Source organism: Anomaloglossus baeobatrachus, chromosome 10 (genome assembly GCF_048569485.1).
Source record: "Anomaloglossus baeobatrachus isolate aAnoBae1 chromosome 10, aAnoBae1.hap1, whole genome shotgun sequence".
Lineage (NCBI taxonomy): Eukaryota > Metazoa > Chordata > Amphibia > Anura > Aromobatidae > Anomaloglossus > Anomaloglossus baeobatrachus.
In genome coordinates this window covers 32,626,463-32,645,162 of record NC_134362.1, presented here as the reverse complement: position 1 = coordinate 32,645,162, position 18,700 = coordinate 32,626,463, and the positions used below count along the sequence as shown (strand labels likewise).

Sequence of the window (18,700 nt, the reverse complement as noted above, 5' to 3'; positions counted from 1 at the left end):
TTATGGGGTCAATACATGTCCTGTGGTCCCATGCGTAGATATTTTTTGGGGGGAGGCATTGTATGTGCTATGGTGTGCTTTTTTTATTTGGGGGGTGCTGTATATGCTGCGGATGTATTTTTAAGGGGACACAGTGCATGTTCCATGGCTTGCTTTTTTGTGTTGGGAGGGCATTGCATGTGCTGTGGTTTGATTTATTTTATTTATTGGGGCTCACTTCACGTGCTGTGGATAGATTATATAAAATGTGTGTATGTATATGTTTTGGGGTTTTTTTTTGGAGGGGGGCAAATTGCCAGTGCCATAGTTGCATTTTTTTGAGTTTGCATGTGCCACGGTTGTTTCAGGGGTGTAGGTCAAAGTCTGTAATTCTCAAGTGTTGGTGCCTTGTGATAAGGTGGCAGAGGGTAAAGACAGTGAGGACATATTGAGGCTCCAGTCTTAGTTTTGTCAGCTTCCAGACTTATATTTTTGGGGGTATGCTGTAAGTTTAAGGGGGTGCCAAAAAAGGACATGACAATAGCAATAGTAATCTGTACACACAGCAGTTGGAGGCTTTTTGTAATGTTGGGGTTCCTCAGAAGTTCCGACAGAATATGGGGTTCAATATAATTTTGGGGGGCTCAGTGAGATGAGTTTTGTTGGGTACATGACAAAGGATCGTGAACCCTACAAGTGACTGTGGAGGTCTGACTCACTCGGCAGATCTGACATGAAAAAAAAAAAAAAAATTGGTAAAGCTGAGGAAAAGAAAAAAAAGGAATTTTTTACATTTTTCCAGAAGAAGGAAGAACTTTTCCTGGGAAAGGGAAACCAGCCCACAGCAGCAGACAATCCCCCACCACCCCCCACCCCTGTAATGTCCGCTCCCAGCCGCTTGTATAGAGAGACATGAAAGTCAAATCTATTTTTTTCCCCCTCCCTTTCTTCCAGGGCTGCTCCTCTCCCTCCAAGTTCAAGTGACAAAAGTGTCTGGAGTCAGCGAAATCTCAGAGAATAGCGGAGAACACTCAGAGCAAATCCAACAGGATTCCTCCTTGTAAACTTCCCTTCTGGTAGGAAAACGCACCCTCCATCCTCCTCCTCCTCCTATAATCTGTTGCTCCCTGGCGCTGCTGCCGCCACCGCCGCCGCCTGTGTTGTAGAGGTGCAGATCTGAGCACAGGCTGCTGCTGCCTTGGTGATGTGTGTGATCATCTGTCCTTTTATTTGTGAAGTGCAAACATATTCTGCAGTCATGTACCCACTTAGGCGCACTCCTACAAGGAGGGGAGGGTCGAAAAAAAAAAAAGCTGGAGAACTGAAAGGCCCAGAAACAAAAAAGTATGACAAGAAAAAAATAAACAAACAAAAAAAATGAATAAAAATGTAAACAAGAAAAAGTACATGGGGCTGGATTTTAATCCCCCATCTAGTGACATATTTGTGTGGATAAAGTACCTAGGTGTAGGAACAACCCCCCCCCAAATATGTATTATAGTTAGTTTTTCCGAAATATATGGTCTATACAACTGACACCTTGTGTAATGGTATACGAAGCCATAACTTATTTTATGTAAATCACATCTGTTAATTATATATAAATTTGTAACATTCTCAATATTATATATGTATGTATGTATATATATATATATATATATATATATATATTTCACATGAACAAGGCTGATCGGGTGCTGTATTAGACGTTTTACTATAAAGTGACATATATACAGATATATTTATTATTTTTCATTTTGTTCATTTCTCTACTATTCCTGCGTCATCAGACTTTTTGTATTGTAGAATGGATATATATATATATATATTTCCACGCTGCAATACAAAGTCTGATAATGCAGGAAGGAATAATAGAGAAATAAAAAATGAAAAAAAAAAAGTGAATATATATAATATATATTATTATGTCTCTTTGTTTCATTTTTTATTTCTCTACTATTCCATGATGCTGGAATAGTAGAGAAATAAAAAATGAAAAAAAATAAATAAAAAAAAATAAATAAAAAACTATCTATCTATCTATATATCTATATATGTATGTATCTGTAATTATTTATACACACCTGTAACTCTATAGTCTGTTCCTCACTTTCAGTTTTAGGATTTATTCACTGGCGGCAGATTTATTGCAAATAGTTTTTGAGTGAAAATCTTTGTCATCTGAATGGGGTTATTTTTCGATGGCACGGATGTGGATTTTTGCAAACTACATTCAGATGAATATTAGGCCATAAAGTGCTGTCAGACAATCAGATAAAAGTAATTTTTATAAGGTTTTAATTTTTTAATAAATATTTTTACTTTAAAACTATTTTTGCATGGTGTACTTTAATGATATATTGCATATGCATAAATTTTTTTTTTATCCATCATTTTGCTCTTAGAAAGGGTTAAATACCTTTCTTCTTGGCTCTGCAAGTCTTGTGAGGTGACAAGTGGGTAATTCAGTTTGTAGATCAGGGCCATGTAAAGAGCTTCTGGCTCTTGCAGGTGGGCGCTGACATTCTCTGGGGGCGCAGCTGACTGCTTTCCACATGTTCCTACTTGTTTCATGCGGGGCCCATGTAATTTTAAAATTGAAAAGAAAGAGGCGGCGTCTCCAAATTCAGCTCACTCCTACTCCGAGGTTTCTGGAGATGTGACGTTAGAGCTCTAGCACTGCCTGCAGTTCTTGTATAACATTTTTACAAGCTTTTTATTAAATCTATTTTTATTTTTTTTCACAGTGTACACTGATACGTTGAGGGTTCAGTCTTGTAGAATTGGTTGTGAATGTCTTTTAATCTCCAAGATACCATTAATTATGGTTGTGTGGAATGTATTTAGGGATGGAGAACTTCTATTTAGATGTGTCTGCTGCATATGTTTCCCGCGAGAGACTGGAAGCTATTTTAATGATGAAATAATGTACTGTAAATCCCATAAGCACAGAGCCTGAGGGGTTGGTTAAACCTTTGTACAGAAACCTGCTTTTACGAAGGAGCAGTCTGAAACGTTATTGACTTTCCACGAAAATATATATTCTTTTATCATTTTTATGTGGTAATTATCCAAACAGACTGGTAGTTTTATTTTTATGCTCTTATACATTTTTAACTTGGGCTTAATGTTTTTTGTTTTTTTTCCCTGAATATTTTCTTTTTATATTAGTAGTTTGGTTTAAAAAAAATAAAATCTGCAAACTACATTTTTCTCTGTTTACTACTTGTTTATCAGATTTGCAAATTGTATTTTAAATTAAATTAAAAAAAATTCCTAAAATTTATTTATTAGCTATATAAAAGCAGTGGCCTGTTTAATTTATGCATTAATAATTCTTTACTTTTATACTTGACATATAACCTTTCACAGTTTCAAGCAAACATATTACAGATTTATTTCTGCGATTAGAATTACTACCGCTAGTTTTTATCTAACCTTGGGTCCAATGACCCAAACTGACGGCATCGTAAATCCCTTAACATGCATCTGTATTTGACACTGGCCATATTCGGGATTTTTCTTTATTTACAGTTTTTATATTTAATAGGTATATAAGTGCTTCATACTGACACATGGGCCATGGTACCATTATTGGTGTGAGGCAGCATGGACTAGGACTAATTATGGGAATTTTTTTTTGCTGAATTCTGTATACTTATCAGATGTTTTATATGTACATATATAATTTATGCATTTCTTTTCAGTTGGCAGATTGTTTATTTCCTCTTGTGTTATATATATATATATATATATATATATATATATATATATATATATATATATAATATATATAGATAGATAGATGATAGATAGATATAAAATGTATATGTATATGTTTGGGTGTAGGTATATATACATATATATATGTATTTATGTATGTGTTTGTGTGTGCATATATGTATGTATGTGTGTGTGCATATATATATATATATCTATATATATATATATATATATATATATATATATATATATATATATATATACACACAAACACAAACATATACATTTTATATCTATCTATCTTTTATCTATCTATCCATCTATATATATATATATATATATATATATATATATATATGTCTTTATAGCTCTTAACTTATTTTGGCTACCTCTTTTGACCGTGCAGTCTGGATGGAATTTCTGAAAAACGTGATCAGGCTTTGTTTACCTTTTTAATGTCCTTATTACATTTTAATAACATCAGATCGTTAACCAACAGAGTAGGGGCCCATTCTGATGTGTAACATTAGTAGTATTGCGCTTACCCCCTCCCCCTGCATTTTTTTTTTTTTTGGTTGGTGGTGGGGTTATGTTATTTAATTTCAGTTTTGGTCAATGTCAAATCTATTACAAATCCTATCACTGCGCATATCTGATTCACTGTTACTTTTATTTTTTCTTCTATGCATATGATGATGAGTAATAGAGTTTATTAATACCAAATGTTATGTCTCCCATTGTTTTTGTCAGTTTATGGATATCTATGTGAGCAGGTTTTGAAAAAAAAATCTTGCATGTTTTTCTCTAGACTGCCAAAAGTCCAGTTGATGGCCTGTGTTCGTGCTTTGGCTGTCTTTCAGGCCTTCTTTTCAACTAAATTGGGAAAGCTCTTGTTTATTAATGATTCAGACTCTAATTGCTGAAATAATGCTGTCATTTCCGTGTTGTCAGTTCCAAGACTGTGTGGCACAAGGCATTGTAATTAATGTGGAGATGTCTAATGTGTAACATTTTTCTCCTCTCCTTTTTTTTTTTTAGATGTTGGATTTTTTTCCCTGTGTGCTTATGTTGCAGTGATACAGACCCTATACAGACAGGCTTCTCATATAATTTTTATTTTTTTTTTAAAGGGGAGTTAGCATAAAATGACTTGATTTGTGCTGGCACTTGGAGGCTGCAGGAATAAAAAAGGCCAGGTGTTTTGAAGCATGCACACCCCCCAGGCAGGCACACTCATTGTGTGCAGCCAAACTCTGGCAGGACAGCTTAAATCTATCAACCCTTTCATGACCGGGTACTGTTGTCCTACCCACAATGCTGTGCTCTCTAGTAAAAAGGTATTTGCTTATATAGAGACACAGAGCATCATAATATTTGGTAATGCAATTGTCTTAACGCCAAATCTACTCCCTGCCAAAGGTATGCCCCAGATCTATGCCAAATAGATATTTATACAATTGCATATAAGTGAGAAGTGTGCCATGCGGTGTACTATTATTTATTTTTTTTTCTTTAACTTTTTTTCCCACAAATTAAATTTGTTACTACAAATAAAGTTCAGACAAATGTTTTGTTGGTTTCTGCATTCAATAATATACCATCTCTGCTATTATTGGTATACCATTCAAAAGGAAAGTTGCAATATAGGATGCAGGGATTGCTTAAATAACAATTCCCGAATTTAAGGGTACTTTACACGCTGCAATATCAGTACTGATATCGCTAGCGAGCGTACCCGCCCCCGTCGGTTGTGCGTCACGGGCAAATCGCTGCCCGTGGCGCACAACATCGCTAACACCTGTCACATGGACTTACCTTCCCTGCGACGTCGCTCTGGCCGGCGATCCGCCTCCTTTCTAAGGGGGCGGTTCGTGCAGCGTCACAGCAGCTGTCCAATAGCAGAGTAGGGGCGTAGATGAGCGGCCGGAATATGCCGCCCACCTCCTTCCTTCCTCATTGCCGGAGGACGCAGGTAAGGAGATGTTCGTCGTTCCTGCGGTGTCACACACAGTGATGTGTGCTGTCGCAGGAACGACGAACAACATCGTACCTGCAGCAGCAACAGTATTTGGCTCCTTGGTGTCACACGCTGCGATGTCGCTAACGGCACCGGATGTGCGTCACTAACGACGTGACCCCGACGATATATCGTTAGCGATGTCGCAGCGTGTAAAGCACCCTTTACTGTGAATCTATTGCCTATACAAGAGCAATCCAAAAGTAATTGTTTCCTTACCAGACAATATTCCCCTAAACCCCTGAAGTGAAAACATTTATACCTCCTAATATTAAATTTCACCTGCAGATAACAGCAGAAATTATACAAGCATAACTTCATAAGATGGAATTGCACTCTGAGCTCTTTCCTGCTGTAAGGGTATGTGCGCACGTGTGCGTATTACATGCAGTTACGGTGCGTTCTGCACCGCAGCGTAACTGCATGCATCCTGCGTCCCCTGCACAATCTATGGAGATTGTGCAGGGGCCGTGCGCACGTGGCATGTTAGAACGCAGCGATTCGGCTGCTTGCCGAATTGCTGCGTTCTAAGAAGTGACATGTCACTTCTTTCGTGCGTTCTGCATGCTGTCTATAGGGAGAGGCAGCATGCAGAGCACACGAATCTGCCGGCACCATGTGCTTCAGAACGCAGCTTCTCAGCTGCGCTCTGAAGCACACATTTTCGGTGCGGTGCAGAGCGCACACGTGCGCACATAGCCTTAGGATCTGTGCACACGTTGCGTTATTTCATGCGTTTACGCAGCGCTTTAAACTGCAGCGTAAACACATGCGTTCTGCGTCCCCAGCAAAGTCTATAACAATTTGCAAATTCCATGCGCACATTGCATTTTAAAACGCAGCGTTTTGGATGCCAAATTTGTGACAAAATCGATGCGTTCTAAAAAGCAACTTGTCACCTATTTTGTACGTTCTGGATGCGTTTCCCTCTTTGTCTGTGGGAGAGCAAGCATCCGGAAAGCATCCATTCTGCATTCAATTGTATCCAAAACGCAGCGTTTTGCAGTTTAGCGTTTTTTGAAACACATGCAGTGACAAAGCGCTGGGTTTTAGTTGTGACGCCAGAACGCAACGTGCGCACATACCCTAAAAGCTTCTTCAAACCAAAGCTGAATTTGGAAACTTTTCAGTGCAAGATTTTAGATTGTTTTCTCTGCAAACCGAGTAAAATAGTTGATAAATCTCCATGTAGCAGATATCGGAGGGGTTTCTGACAGGCTCTTGTTAACATTGTGACTCAAACATTCTGTCTTGCAAGACAATCGCTGTAATTGTACACTGTATTTTGGATGTACTACCGTCGCCTGGCAAACTTTTCTCAAATGGCTTTACTGGCTTTTATGTAACCCATTCATGGCCTCTGATGGTCAGAACCGGCTCACAATCTACGCTTAAGGAAGGAAGGGCATGACATTGGGGGAGAAAGTGTGTGTGTGGGGGGGGGGGTTGTCCTGCAATTACATCTGCACTGCAATGAGTTAAGTCTGCTATAGTGGATGACTCAATTCTGAAGCCGACATCTGGTTGCTCTTTCTTCACCTGTATAAGAAAAGAAAATGCAAATACAAGAGGCTTTCCATCGCCCCAGTGCTCTGAAAAAATGCTGCTGACAGTTTGTCCAACAGGGGCTCTTGGTCGACTGCTCCACTTCTCTATTGTTAGGCTAGCAACAGGCTTCTGAGGCCATGTCACCATATGCTCACTATACACTGCTGATAAGTTATCGGATAATTATGAGCTTACTGATAGGGTGGATGGTTGTGTCACCAGCCACAGAGTTCAGTGTATGTTTCCTCTTGTCCAAGTATGCTTAGAAAATCCGCGGCTTGTGTAGATTTTACATTGGAATTCCAGCTATTTCTTTACTATTTCATTGTCAAAATCAGATTCACAGAATGCCGCCTCAGGGATTTTCAGGATTTTATCCTTTCTCGTCTCATTTAGGAAATAAATTTATTCTAGCAGGATGGCTCTGTCTTTTTTTCTTTAACGTAAAGTACATAACTAATAAATACTTCATGACTACAATAGAGGGCACTGCTTTCTATGGCCTCTGAATGGCATGGAAATGCTCTTTGTCCTACTGCCCCTTGTATGTCTTTATGGTAATACTGTCTTTCAGGCTCTGAACCAGGAGGCACAGGATGAACAACCTGTTCCAGACAAAGTGCTGTGATGCATTTTTAGATTTTGAATTTGACCTGTAAATGTTATAGTGTGTATGTATATATATGTGTATGTATATATGTATATATATATGTGTATGTATGTATGTATGTATGTATGTATGTATGTGTGTATATATATATATATATATATAATATATATATATATATATATATATGAGTGTGTATATATATATATATATATATATATATATATATATATATATATATATATATATATATATATATATATATAGAGTGTGTATATATATATATATATATATATATATATATATAGAGTGTGTATATATATATATATATATAAATATATTTCTTTTCTGTATATTTTCTGTATATTTTTCCTAACTTTAGTACACTACCACTTCCATATATCAGTGGCCCAAATTTGCACAGCATAACTACAGTGGAACCTTGGATTACGAGGATACTTGGTTCTGGGACTGTGCTCTTAAACCAAGTTACTCTTATATCAAAGTGAATTTTCCCATAGGAAATAATTGAAATACAGACAATTCGTTCCACAGCCCAAAAATATTTACTGAATTTATATAAACTTGTTACAGTAATACAAAATAATGTACAGTATTCATATAATTCATTCAAATCATTACAATACACTAATACAGAATGCTTTACAGTAAAAAACATGTAAAGCAACTTAAACTGCACTTTAGCTTACAATAGAATTGTTGGTGTGCAAGAGGTACAGTATAAGCAATGTGCTGTACTGATTATCAGAAAGTACAATATTGTATCCACACATGCAAATTGATAGACATGCTATATAGTATATACTGTACAATGGTATACTGTGCACAGTAAACAGTACATATGTACAGAAAGTTACCTCCAGAGAGGGTCAGAGTGCGGTGAAAGGACAGAACGAGACATGTGCATGGTGAGTATTTGCTCTTATTGCAAAGCATTGCTCTTAAACCAAGTTACAAATTTGAAAAAGCTTTGCTTGTCTTGCAAAACGCTCTCAAACCAAGTTACTCTTAATCCAAGGTTCCACTGTATATCAAGGAAAAATAGTTGCTTTTTATTCGTCTTGGTAAATTCCTGTTATTCTTTCCTAAATTACAATATGCCCAATAACCATTCAGTCTGACAGCATTTGTTATGGCGTTTCTTGAATACTGAATGCATTTCTTGAATACTTTTGGAGCTACAATTTGTTTTTGCGCTTGATCACCACTGAGATCACCACTGTGTATTTTTTATATTTTTTTCCCCTCAATCTGCTACTACAATCACAGCTTGTGGCTTCTGTGTGCTTGTATCTCTGCTACCCTTTAGGGCAGAGGTTCCCAACTCCAGTCCTCAAGGCACACCAGCAGTGCATGTTTTCAGGATTTCCTTAGTATTGCACAGGTGATAATTTAATCACCTGCAAAGGTGCTGAATCCAACACCCATGCAATGCTAAAGAAATCCTGAAAACATGCACTGTTTGTGTGCCTTGAGGACTGGAGTTGGGAACCTCTGCTTTAGGCAATTCTGTATGAAGAGTATTCTTCTCAACTCACTCGTATTTCTTGAAATATAAAAGTATATGTGAAATGTTCGTATGGAAAAATGACGCTTAACATTGGAGAAGTGGTGGTGAGGGACCTGTGCTGATCTCATGATCATGTGACCATAATGGGCGGAGCTCAGCAGAGAAGTGATGTTGAAGGACCTGTGGTGTAATCCATTACAATGCTGGGAGTGTGACCGAAGTAAAAAAAAAAAAAAGAAATCATACCTGAACTTGAGTAACAGTGACTGATCCAGGCAAAAGTGCCGCCCCTATGACTGAAACTTAGCACCTAGGCAAGTAGTCTTTTTTTTTTTTAACCATGTTTAGAGATGCACCTTGCATCATTTAAAACACATTGGAGACAGTTTAATATACACCCCTGTTCTCCGTTTACTTGTCTGCAGGGAATACGTGACTGCAGGGAATCACTGGCCTCAGCAGTATACAGCACAAGACTCCTGACGTCAGTGATTGGCTGCAGTGGTCGTATGAGTTGATACTGTATTGTCTGCTGCAGAGGATTCAATGTACTCGTGTTTCATTTGCATTTCCAGCCTTTGCAGTAAAAAGAGTGGTCTTGATCTATTAAGACTGGCATAAGCCTTTTTAGTGAATTTGACCCATTCTTCAACTGCTGTGCACCACCTCCAAAACTATCCTCTAGCCAGTGGCTGGCATACATCTTGTTTGTAATTTACTCTACTTTTGTGGCAAAAAGTAGCTTGGATTATGATTTTGTCCGGCACGCTTGGCTATAACCACTTGGCAAAAAGTTGGCAGGATTGGTGGAAGGCCCATTTCACACATCCGGCATTTCGCCAGATGCCGGATCCGGCACGCATGCAGTACAGTACATTCATATACAGTGGCAGCGTGACACCATGCCGTTGTGTGCTTCATGCACAACCGCATTTGTCCGCATTGTGTCGCGCTTCCACTGTAAATGAATGTACTGCATGCGTACCGGATCCGGTGACATGCCGGATGTGTGAAACGGGCCTAAGAATTCCAAAAGTTAAAGTTTATTTCAAGCACTTTTATGCCAGAATTATGGTGAAAGTGGCTTGATGTATAGAATCCTATCAGTCAATTTATGAAATAAAATTAATTTGCTGTAAATTTATTTTAAAAAATGCCCAATAAATTAAATCTTCCACAGTAATGTGCAAATACTCTCCTGATGTTGAGAAATGGCATTACATATGGTGCCTGTACATAGTGTTTGTGTCTTATTTTATGACCCAGTGCCTTTTTGCAATGGTTTGACCCTCGCTGCTATCCACTATTAATACTGTGCCTTCTGGGCATAATTGTAGCTTCTGGAAGCCATATATAGAGGGCCACAAGTTGTGGAAATATAATAGATCATGAGTGGGGAGATTTTCCGGCCAGATGTGTACACAATGAGGCATCAAGAGGAATAAAATATTGTCTTCTTTCATGACGGGGGTCTTTATTTCCATTCCCTGCTCAACTGTCCCCCTTCCTCTTACCAGTGAGAAACCTACTTTTCTTGTGCTTGTATTAAACAGTTTACCATTTCTGGGCATAGGCTCCTGCTAGTTTCCATAACTGTGACATCTGTTTTACAAGAATTCCATGTCTCATTCAGGTCTCTCCTCTCCATCTCCTGGGGGCATTTTTCCTGTACTGGCTGCTGGAGTTCTTTTACCGCCTTCTGACCTTGTACTTACTTTCATTCAGCTTCTCACAGTACAGAGAATTCAGAAAATTTATAGGAGCACCCATCAATCTGCAGCAGTCCTTGGCTCAAATCCAATCCGGGGCCACACTGGCATGGAATTTGTGTTTTATCACCATGGTCGTGTAGTTTTCTTCATGCTACTCTTACTTCAAAAACCTGAGTGAGATGATGGGAATAAATTGTTAGCTCTTGAGGACAGAGATGGCTTGGATTGAGCAGCACGAAAAATACCTTTTCTGTTCCTATTTGGGAAAAAAATATGCTGACTCCTGGAGATATATTAAATGGAATCTTATCAGAAAATTTCCTATTGCTTAAATTATTTTTTTAGTGCTTGAACATCTTACAGATTCTTGGCAATGTGGTGTTTTTTTGAATACATATTACAATCTGTTTTAAAAATTGGGAGAAGTCAATAAATCTTGTAATCTACACTTTGGCCACTGGGGTGTTTTTTGGTTTAGACTTTAGCTTCCTGTTGTTGCAGGAAACAACAAATGTACATAGCCAAATGGTTATACACTGATCCCCTTTTGCACGCACGCAGATACTTTAATACAAAAGTAATTGTACAGGAGGATGAATAGACAGTTATGACCTCTCCCATTGTGAATGGTGGATCCTGTGTCACAAGTTGTGTATATATGTATTACTTTATGTAATTTATTTTTTTTTTAAAGGGAATATGATACTAGGATCAACACTTCTAAGCCGGTAATAGAGTTGCATAAAGTGGTACATTTGATATCTGCTGTTTGATGTTTTGTTCTAGAGAAATCCATGTTTTTCTTCTATGCAAATAAGCTGTTAAGAGCTATGGACTGGACACTGATCTGCATGAGATCCTGCTACCACAGCTTATTTTAAATGAATAGGTGTTACCAGCGTGAGACATGTAATGACTGACAGTTTGCTCTCATCACACACAGCTTTGCAATAGCAATACAGTGGCACTAATACACTATAGCAGAAATGAAGTTTAGCTTATTACAGTAACATTTGCATTCCTCCTCTTGCCATGCTTCAGCTGCTATCTCCCAGGCAGCCAGTGTGGGAGAGTAGAGCTGACATCACTGTGAGAAGACAACTGCAAATGTTCTTGTTGTGTTTGTAATGAGACAAGGGTTATCTCTGCTGTACTATGCTGGTTATAGTCATGCACAGCTGTATAGTGGAGCCCCTAGCCCAATGAGTAGACAAGTGCTGCTGCAAATGTTTGTAATGAGGTACAGTTAACTTCTGCTGTACTGTTATTTCTGATCTCCCTGTAGAGCAGTGTGTGATTGAGAGTAGACTCAGTTATTACTTGGTTTTCATTGGTTATGCCCCCTTTTGTTTAACATCAACTCTGCAGGCAGATTCTCATTCAGATCTATGTCTGGCCCATAGCCTGGAACAGCTCATTTACATATAATTTAAATGTGGATATCTCTGTAATAACACATCGGATCGCAGATCTCAAGATATTGTTATATTCAAGTTCTTGGACCTGCATGCCCATATAGAATCCTAGAGGGGGGTGATCCTACTGAGAGATTTCCTTTAAATACATGTAAGGGGTACTTTGCACATTGCGACATCGCTGCTGCGATCTCGTCGGGGTCATATCGAAAGTGACGCACATCCGGCGCGGTAACTACGTCGCAACGTGTAAAGCTTTGAAGCACCGATAAACGATCGCAAAAGCGTCGAAAATCGGTGATCTGTGTAGTGTCGGTCATTTCCATAATTTCGCTGCAGCGACAGGTACGATGTTGTTCCTCGTTCCTGCGGCAGCACACATCGCTGTGTATGAAGCCGCAGGAGCGAGGAACATCTTCTTACCTGCGTCCCGCCTGCAATGAGGAAGGAAGGAGGTGGCCGGGATGTTTACGTCCCGCTCATCTCCGCCCCTCCGCTTCTATTGGCCGCCTGCCGTGTAACGTCGCTGTGACGCCGCACGACCCGTCCCCTTAGGAAGGAGGCGGGTCGCCGGCCAGAGCAACGTCACAGGGCAGGTAAGTGCATGTGAAGCTGCTGTAGCGATAATGTTCGCTACGGCAGCTATCACAAGATATCGCATCTGCAACAGGGGCGGGGACTATCACACTCGGCATCACTATCATCGGCTAGCGATGTCGCAGCGTGCAAAGTACCCCTAACACACAAACCTGATTTAAATGATAGGTCATTTTCTGTTAATGACTCTCTTTAATATCTCCTATTGGGATCAATGGACAACCTTGTACTGCAAACAAATGTTGAGTTCTCCAGAGGGAGAGCTGTAGTTTGACTTTGCTATTCGCACAATGGTCAGAGATAGCCGCGCTGAGCAGGAAGTTCGTCAATGCAGAGTGGCATACGAACGGTGAAAAGACCACGACTAGTCACGGATTCAGCACCACCTAGATGACTAGAGCGACTTGCTGTGGTTTTATGATTAAATTTTGTCAATCCTAACAATCAGTGACAAGGAATGTTTATAAAAGTATTTATGTACCCTAAAATATTGAGGTGCTGATATAAACACAATTTTGACAGGTTCCATGTCTATGTAATTTGTCACCTACGTCTCTATCTCTAGTCTCTTCATAACTTCATTTGTCTTTTACTGTGTGCGGGACTTGTTTTGTATGAGAAATGTATTTGAGCTCCACATATGCAGCTGTTCAGTATAACAGCATTTCAGTGTCTACATCTGTCTTGTGAGTGCCCTGGTCATTGCAGAAAATAAAGCATCCAAAACTGCCCAGTGTATAGTAATCATGCTTAGAAACGCACGGGGAGAAGCAACATGTTCACTATTTATACGTGAATAGGAAACCTTGTTGCAAGCAGATTTAAAGCATTTTTTTTTGTGAATTTGGGTGTAAAGCCTGGTAAAAATTGCTTAAAAAAGTGTAAACCAGCACTAATTGTCACAAAAATATTGAAAATTGCTGTACACAGCGCGCTCTTTTCTTTTAACTACTATTGAATAGACCAGAGGTGCAAATACATGGCCCTCAGGCACGTGCCCCCCTTAACGATCGCAGTCAGTGCAGGGGCCGCAGTAGTCACTACTTTATTTCAGATGAACGTTTTAATGGCGCTGTGCTGAGTAGCTCTCGCTGCACTATTCCAATAGCAGTCGCTGGGCAATCAGAGGCATGCAGCTGATGCGTATGACATCACCTGCTTGCATCTGATTGGCCAGTGGCTGCCATTGGAATAGTGCAAAAAGAGCTTGACTCTGCGCGGCGGCGGCAAAACATTCATCTGAATTTTAGATGAAGCGCTGACAGCGGCCATGATAATCAAGGGGGCTCGTGCCTCGGGGCCGCATAAAGCAGGGAACAGGACATTGAGGGAATGGAGGACAAGTGAGAAGTGTGTGCGTGTGTGTGTGTTACGTCACCGCCGGAGTCTGCTCCAGCGACTTCTGCTCCGATCGCCAGGCGACGCCGTGTTCCTGCCGTGGATGGTGCTGGTGATGGGAGAGGAGTCGATGCCAGCGGCACCGGTGCGCGCAGGCTCTGATCATCCACTGGGCTGGGTTATCTTGGGATCTGCAGTACCGCTGGCTGACTGTGGGTGGCGTGTGTCATCCAGCTGAAGTTGCCAGCGTTCAGCTACAGCCAATGGGAAGACACCACACCCTTCTTATTCCCCCTCCTGTCACATGACCACTGCCAGAGATAGTTCTGATTTCCTGGCTCCTGGTCCGCCCTTTTCTGTTTTGTTATTCCTGTGTGCTGACTTCTGCGTGTTTTCTGACTACCCTCCTGCCTGCTGCTTTTGTACCTTGCTGCCCGATCCGGATTTGACCTCTGCTCCGTTTTCTGATTACGTCCTTGTCTGCCGATTCTGTCCCTGTTCTGCTATTCCTGGTTTGACCCTGCCTGACTACTACTCTCATCGGACTGCAGCCTTCCACAGGTAGTGATCTCCAGGGCCCTGTGTAATTCCAAATCCCTGTATAGGGGTTAAAGGGTTTCAGGGTTCCGGGGGTCCTGCTTGGTGAGTGGCTTCCCTCTAGTCTGTCCATTACATCCCCCCTGAGTCTGTTGATCCAGGCAGGCGTTACATTGTATGTGTGTGTGCGCGTGTGTAGAATGGCACAATAGGGGACCAGGATGGGACATTGCTACAAGAAGAGGACCTGCATGGGCACATTGGTAAAAGGGAACAAGGTTCGGAACATTACTACAGGATGGGGCACATTACTGCAGGATGGGGACAAGGATGGGGCACATTATTACAGGGTGGGCACATTACTAGGCGATGGGGACAAGGATAGAGCACATTTGTAAAAGGGGCAAGGATGGAAACAGTACTTCAAAAAGGGGAACAGGATTACTAAATTGATTACTAAAAGATGTTGGATAAAATTACTATATGTGCTAATTGTAAAACTATATTACTTACAAGAAAGGGATAAAATGTAAACAAAAAAAATAAAGCATGAAACTTTTTTTTTTACCATCAATTTTTTTTATATATATATTTAAACAAAAGGGCACATTTCTTATAATAAACGAACAAAAAAAGTTCAAAAACAGTGATCCAAAGGTGTAGAGAAAAAAAATGGTACCAATAAAAATGTCACTTTGTCCTACAATCAATGCGGCCCCCCAAATTATTTTTTTTCTATGTGCGGCGCATATACCCAGCCAAATTTGAGACCCCCTTGAATAGACCTTTAGGTTATCATCACACTATGAAACACTGACTGTGATTGGATCACAATGCCTGGTCCAACCGCTTGACCTCCTCCTGACCTAGGTTAGATTCTGCATTTATGCCTATGAGGCACTTTGATCAGGTCACGAGACTCTGTGGTCGGTCAGGACAGGGATTGTAGGGGATTTTCTTTTCTCAGAAAAGCCCCTGTTCCCATTAGCAGTCAGGTGTGTGTGTGTTTTTTTTTTTTTATTCTTTTTTTTACAATCCGTTAATGTCTTGAGATTGCTCCAGTCAATGAGTAGCTCTACAGCCCTGAGCGGCTCGTGCTGTCTACTCGGGGGCACAGCCGCTGAGCTTAGTCATTAGCTGCATCGCTGCAGGCAATAATACCCATCGGGACCAATTGTGCAGCACTTTTTTTTTCCCCGCCGTGGGATAGGGGTTTCCGAAAACTCTAATTTCTGTTCATATGACCACTTTCAATAAACCATTGTCTCACACCAGCTTGTTAAGAAAGTTATTACATAGCTTATTGCGAGACGCGGAGGAGCATTGGACTAGAATGTGGCCTTATGTCCCACAATTGGTGTGTGGCATCGCTTGTACAGGAAATGACTCCTGGCGTGAGGAGCTTACCCAGAAATGTATGGGCACACCAAACTGCGCATTGAAAGCCAAGAGAAACATAGAGCCTGACGTCAGGTTGGATTCATTTGGCCCCTCATAGTCTACCCATGTCCTAAGCTTAAACTTCCGTTTTTTTAAGCATGTTGCATTCTCTATTAAAAAGGCTGTATATAACTCTGAATTTTTGTGCCATCTGGTTAGTCCAAACTCTCACAATGTTTACAGAATGACCAGGACTACAGATTGCATTTGTGACTAATGATTGTTAGTGTAGGCACACGCTGTATGTGTGCTATAAATGAGCAAGACTTTGTTTATTATGCTTCACCTGCCAGCACTTTATTTTACTAATCTAAGATAAACTGTGCAGTTATCTCTCCCAGGGAACAAAGCTGATGTGTTTCAGACTATAGCGCCTAGCCTTGCATCATGAATGAAGCGGAGTGATACAACACATCGCAATGCACCATGTGATATATAATATCGCACAGGCTATAGGGTCATATCCTATTCTATCACATGTTGTGAAAATGGATGAGGCCTGATAATACAAAGTGCTATATTATATATTCATGGTCAAAAATGTTGGCACCCTTGAAATTGTTCCAAAATATGAGATATTTCTCCCAGAAAATTATTGCAATTACTCATGTTTTTGTTATACACATGTTTATTTCCTTTTATTAGTGTAACAATACAAAAAAATAAATCTTAGTTAAAAGGCAAATATGGACATAATGTCACACAAAACCTCCAAAATGGGCCTGACAAGTTTGTTGGCACCTTTCCAAAATTGTGGGTAAACAACTTTTTAAAACATGTAATTCTCGTTCAAACTCATCTGTGGCAAGTAACAGATGTGGGCAATATCAAAATCACACCTAAAACCAGATAAAAAGGGGAGAAGTTGACTCAATCTTTGCATTGTCTGTGTGTGCGCCGCACTAAGAATGGAAAATAGAACAAGAAGAGAACTGTTTGAGGACTAGACAAATAAAATTGTTGAAAATATCAACAATCTCAAGGTTACAAGTCAATCAGAGATCTTACTGTTCCTTTGTCCATGGTGCGCAACATAATCAAGAAGTTTACAACCCATGGCATGTTGGCTAATCTATATGGACATACATGGCAGAGAAAAATTGCTGAAGGGTTGCAACGCAGGATAGTCGAGATAGTGGTTAAGCCGCCCCAGTCAAGTTCCAAAGAAATTCAAGCTGTCCTGTAGGCTCAGTGTGCATCTGTGTCATCGAGAACTATCTGTCAACATTTGAATGAAATTAAACGCTCTGGAGGAGACCCAGGAGGACCCCACTGCTGACACAGAGACATAAGCTAGACTGCAGTTTGACAAAATGTACATGAGTAACCAAAATCCTTCTGGGAAAGCGTTTTTTGTCAATAGATGAACCCTAGATGGAGTTTTTGGTCTACTGTTATGAGGCCTACAAAGAAAAGAACATCGGACATGCAGTAAAATATGGTGGAGGTTCAAAGTTTTTAGGGGTTGTTTTATTGCCTCTGGCAGTTGGTGGTTTGACTATGTGCAAGACATCATGAAACCGGCAACCCAAAATTCTTTGGTAATCTTCAATGTAGTGTCCAGTGTCAGAAAGCTGGGTTTGCATCCTAGGTCATGGGTCTTCCAGCATGACAATGACCTCAAACGTGCTTCAAGAAGCCCTCCAGAAATGGATAGAAAAAAAGCACTGGAGAGTTCTAAAGTGACAGCAATGAGTCCGGATCTATATCCCATTGAACATTTTAAAATTACTTTTGGGAGAAGGCACCTTCAAATGTGAGAGACCTGGAGCAGTTTGCAAAAAGAGTCCAAACTTCCAGGTGAGAAGAGTAAGAAGCTTGTGGACGGTTATAGAAACCGATTGATTGCAGTTATTTATTCCAAAGGGCGTGCAGCCAAATATGAAGTTGAGGGTGCCAACAATTTTGACCCACCATAAAATAATTCAATGTTTTAGATAATGACAAACATACCCATTTTTCAATTGGAACTGTTGATCTTATAAAAATGTGTCACGTGAGTTGCAACCTATGAGTCAAAAGCACATTGGGGGGAGGGGGTGACGTTCAACAGTTATTCAACATTATTCAATTATTATTCAACCGTCATTCAACATCATCGCACGGTGGCTCAGTGGTTAGCACTGCAGCCTTGCAGCGCTGGGGTCCTGGGTTCAAATCCCACCAAGGACACCATCTGCAAGGAGTTTGTATGTTCTCCCCATGTTTGTGTGGGTTTCCTCCGGGTACTCCGGTTTCCTCCCACACTCCAAAGAC

General features: G+C 40.2%; 1 protein-coding gene across 2 annotated transcripts in view; it reads left to right on the top strand.

Annotated features, from left to right (window-relative positions):
* Positions 1-975: 975 nt before the first annotated feature.
* Positions 976-18,700, top strand: part of TEAD1 (TEA domain transcription factor 1) — a 230,967-nt gene continuing 213,242 nt past the window's right edge. For both annotated transcript variants that reach the window (XM_075325658.1, XM_075325657.1), the window contains exon 1: positions 976-1,055. The gene's annotated coding sequence lies outside the window, so the exon portion shown is untranslated. The remainder of the gene's footprint in view (positions 1,056-18,700) is intronic.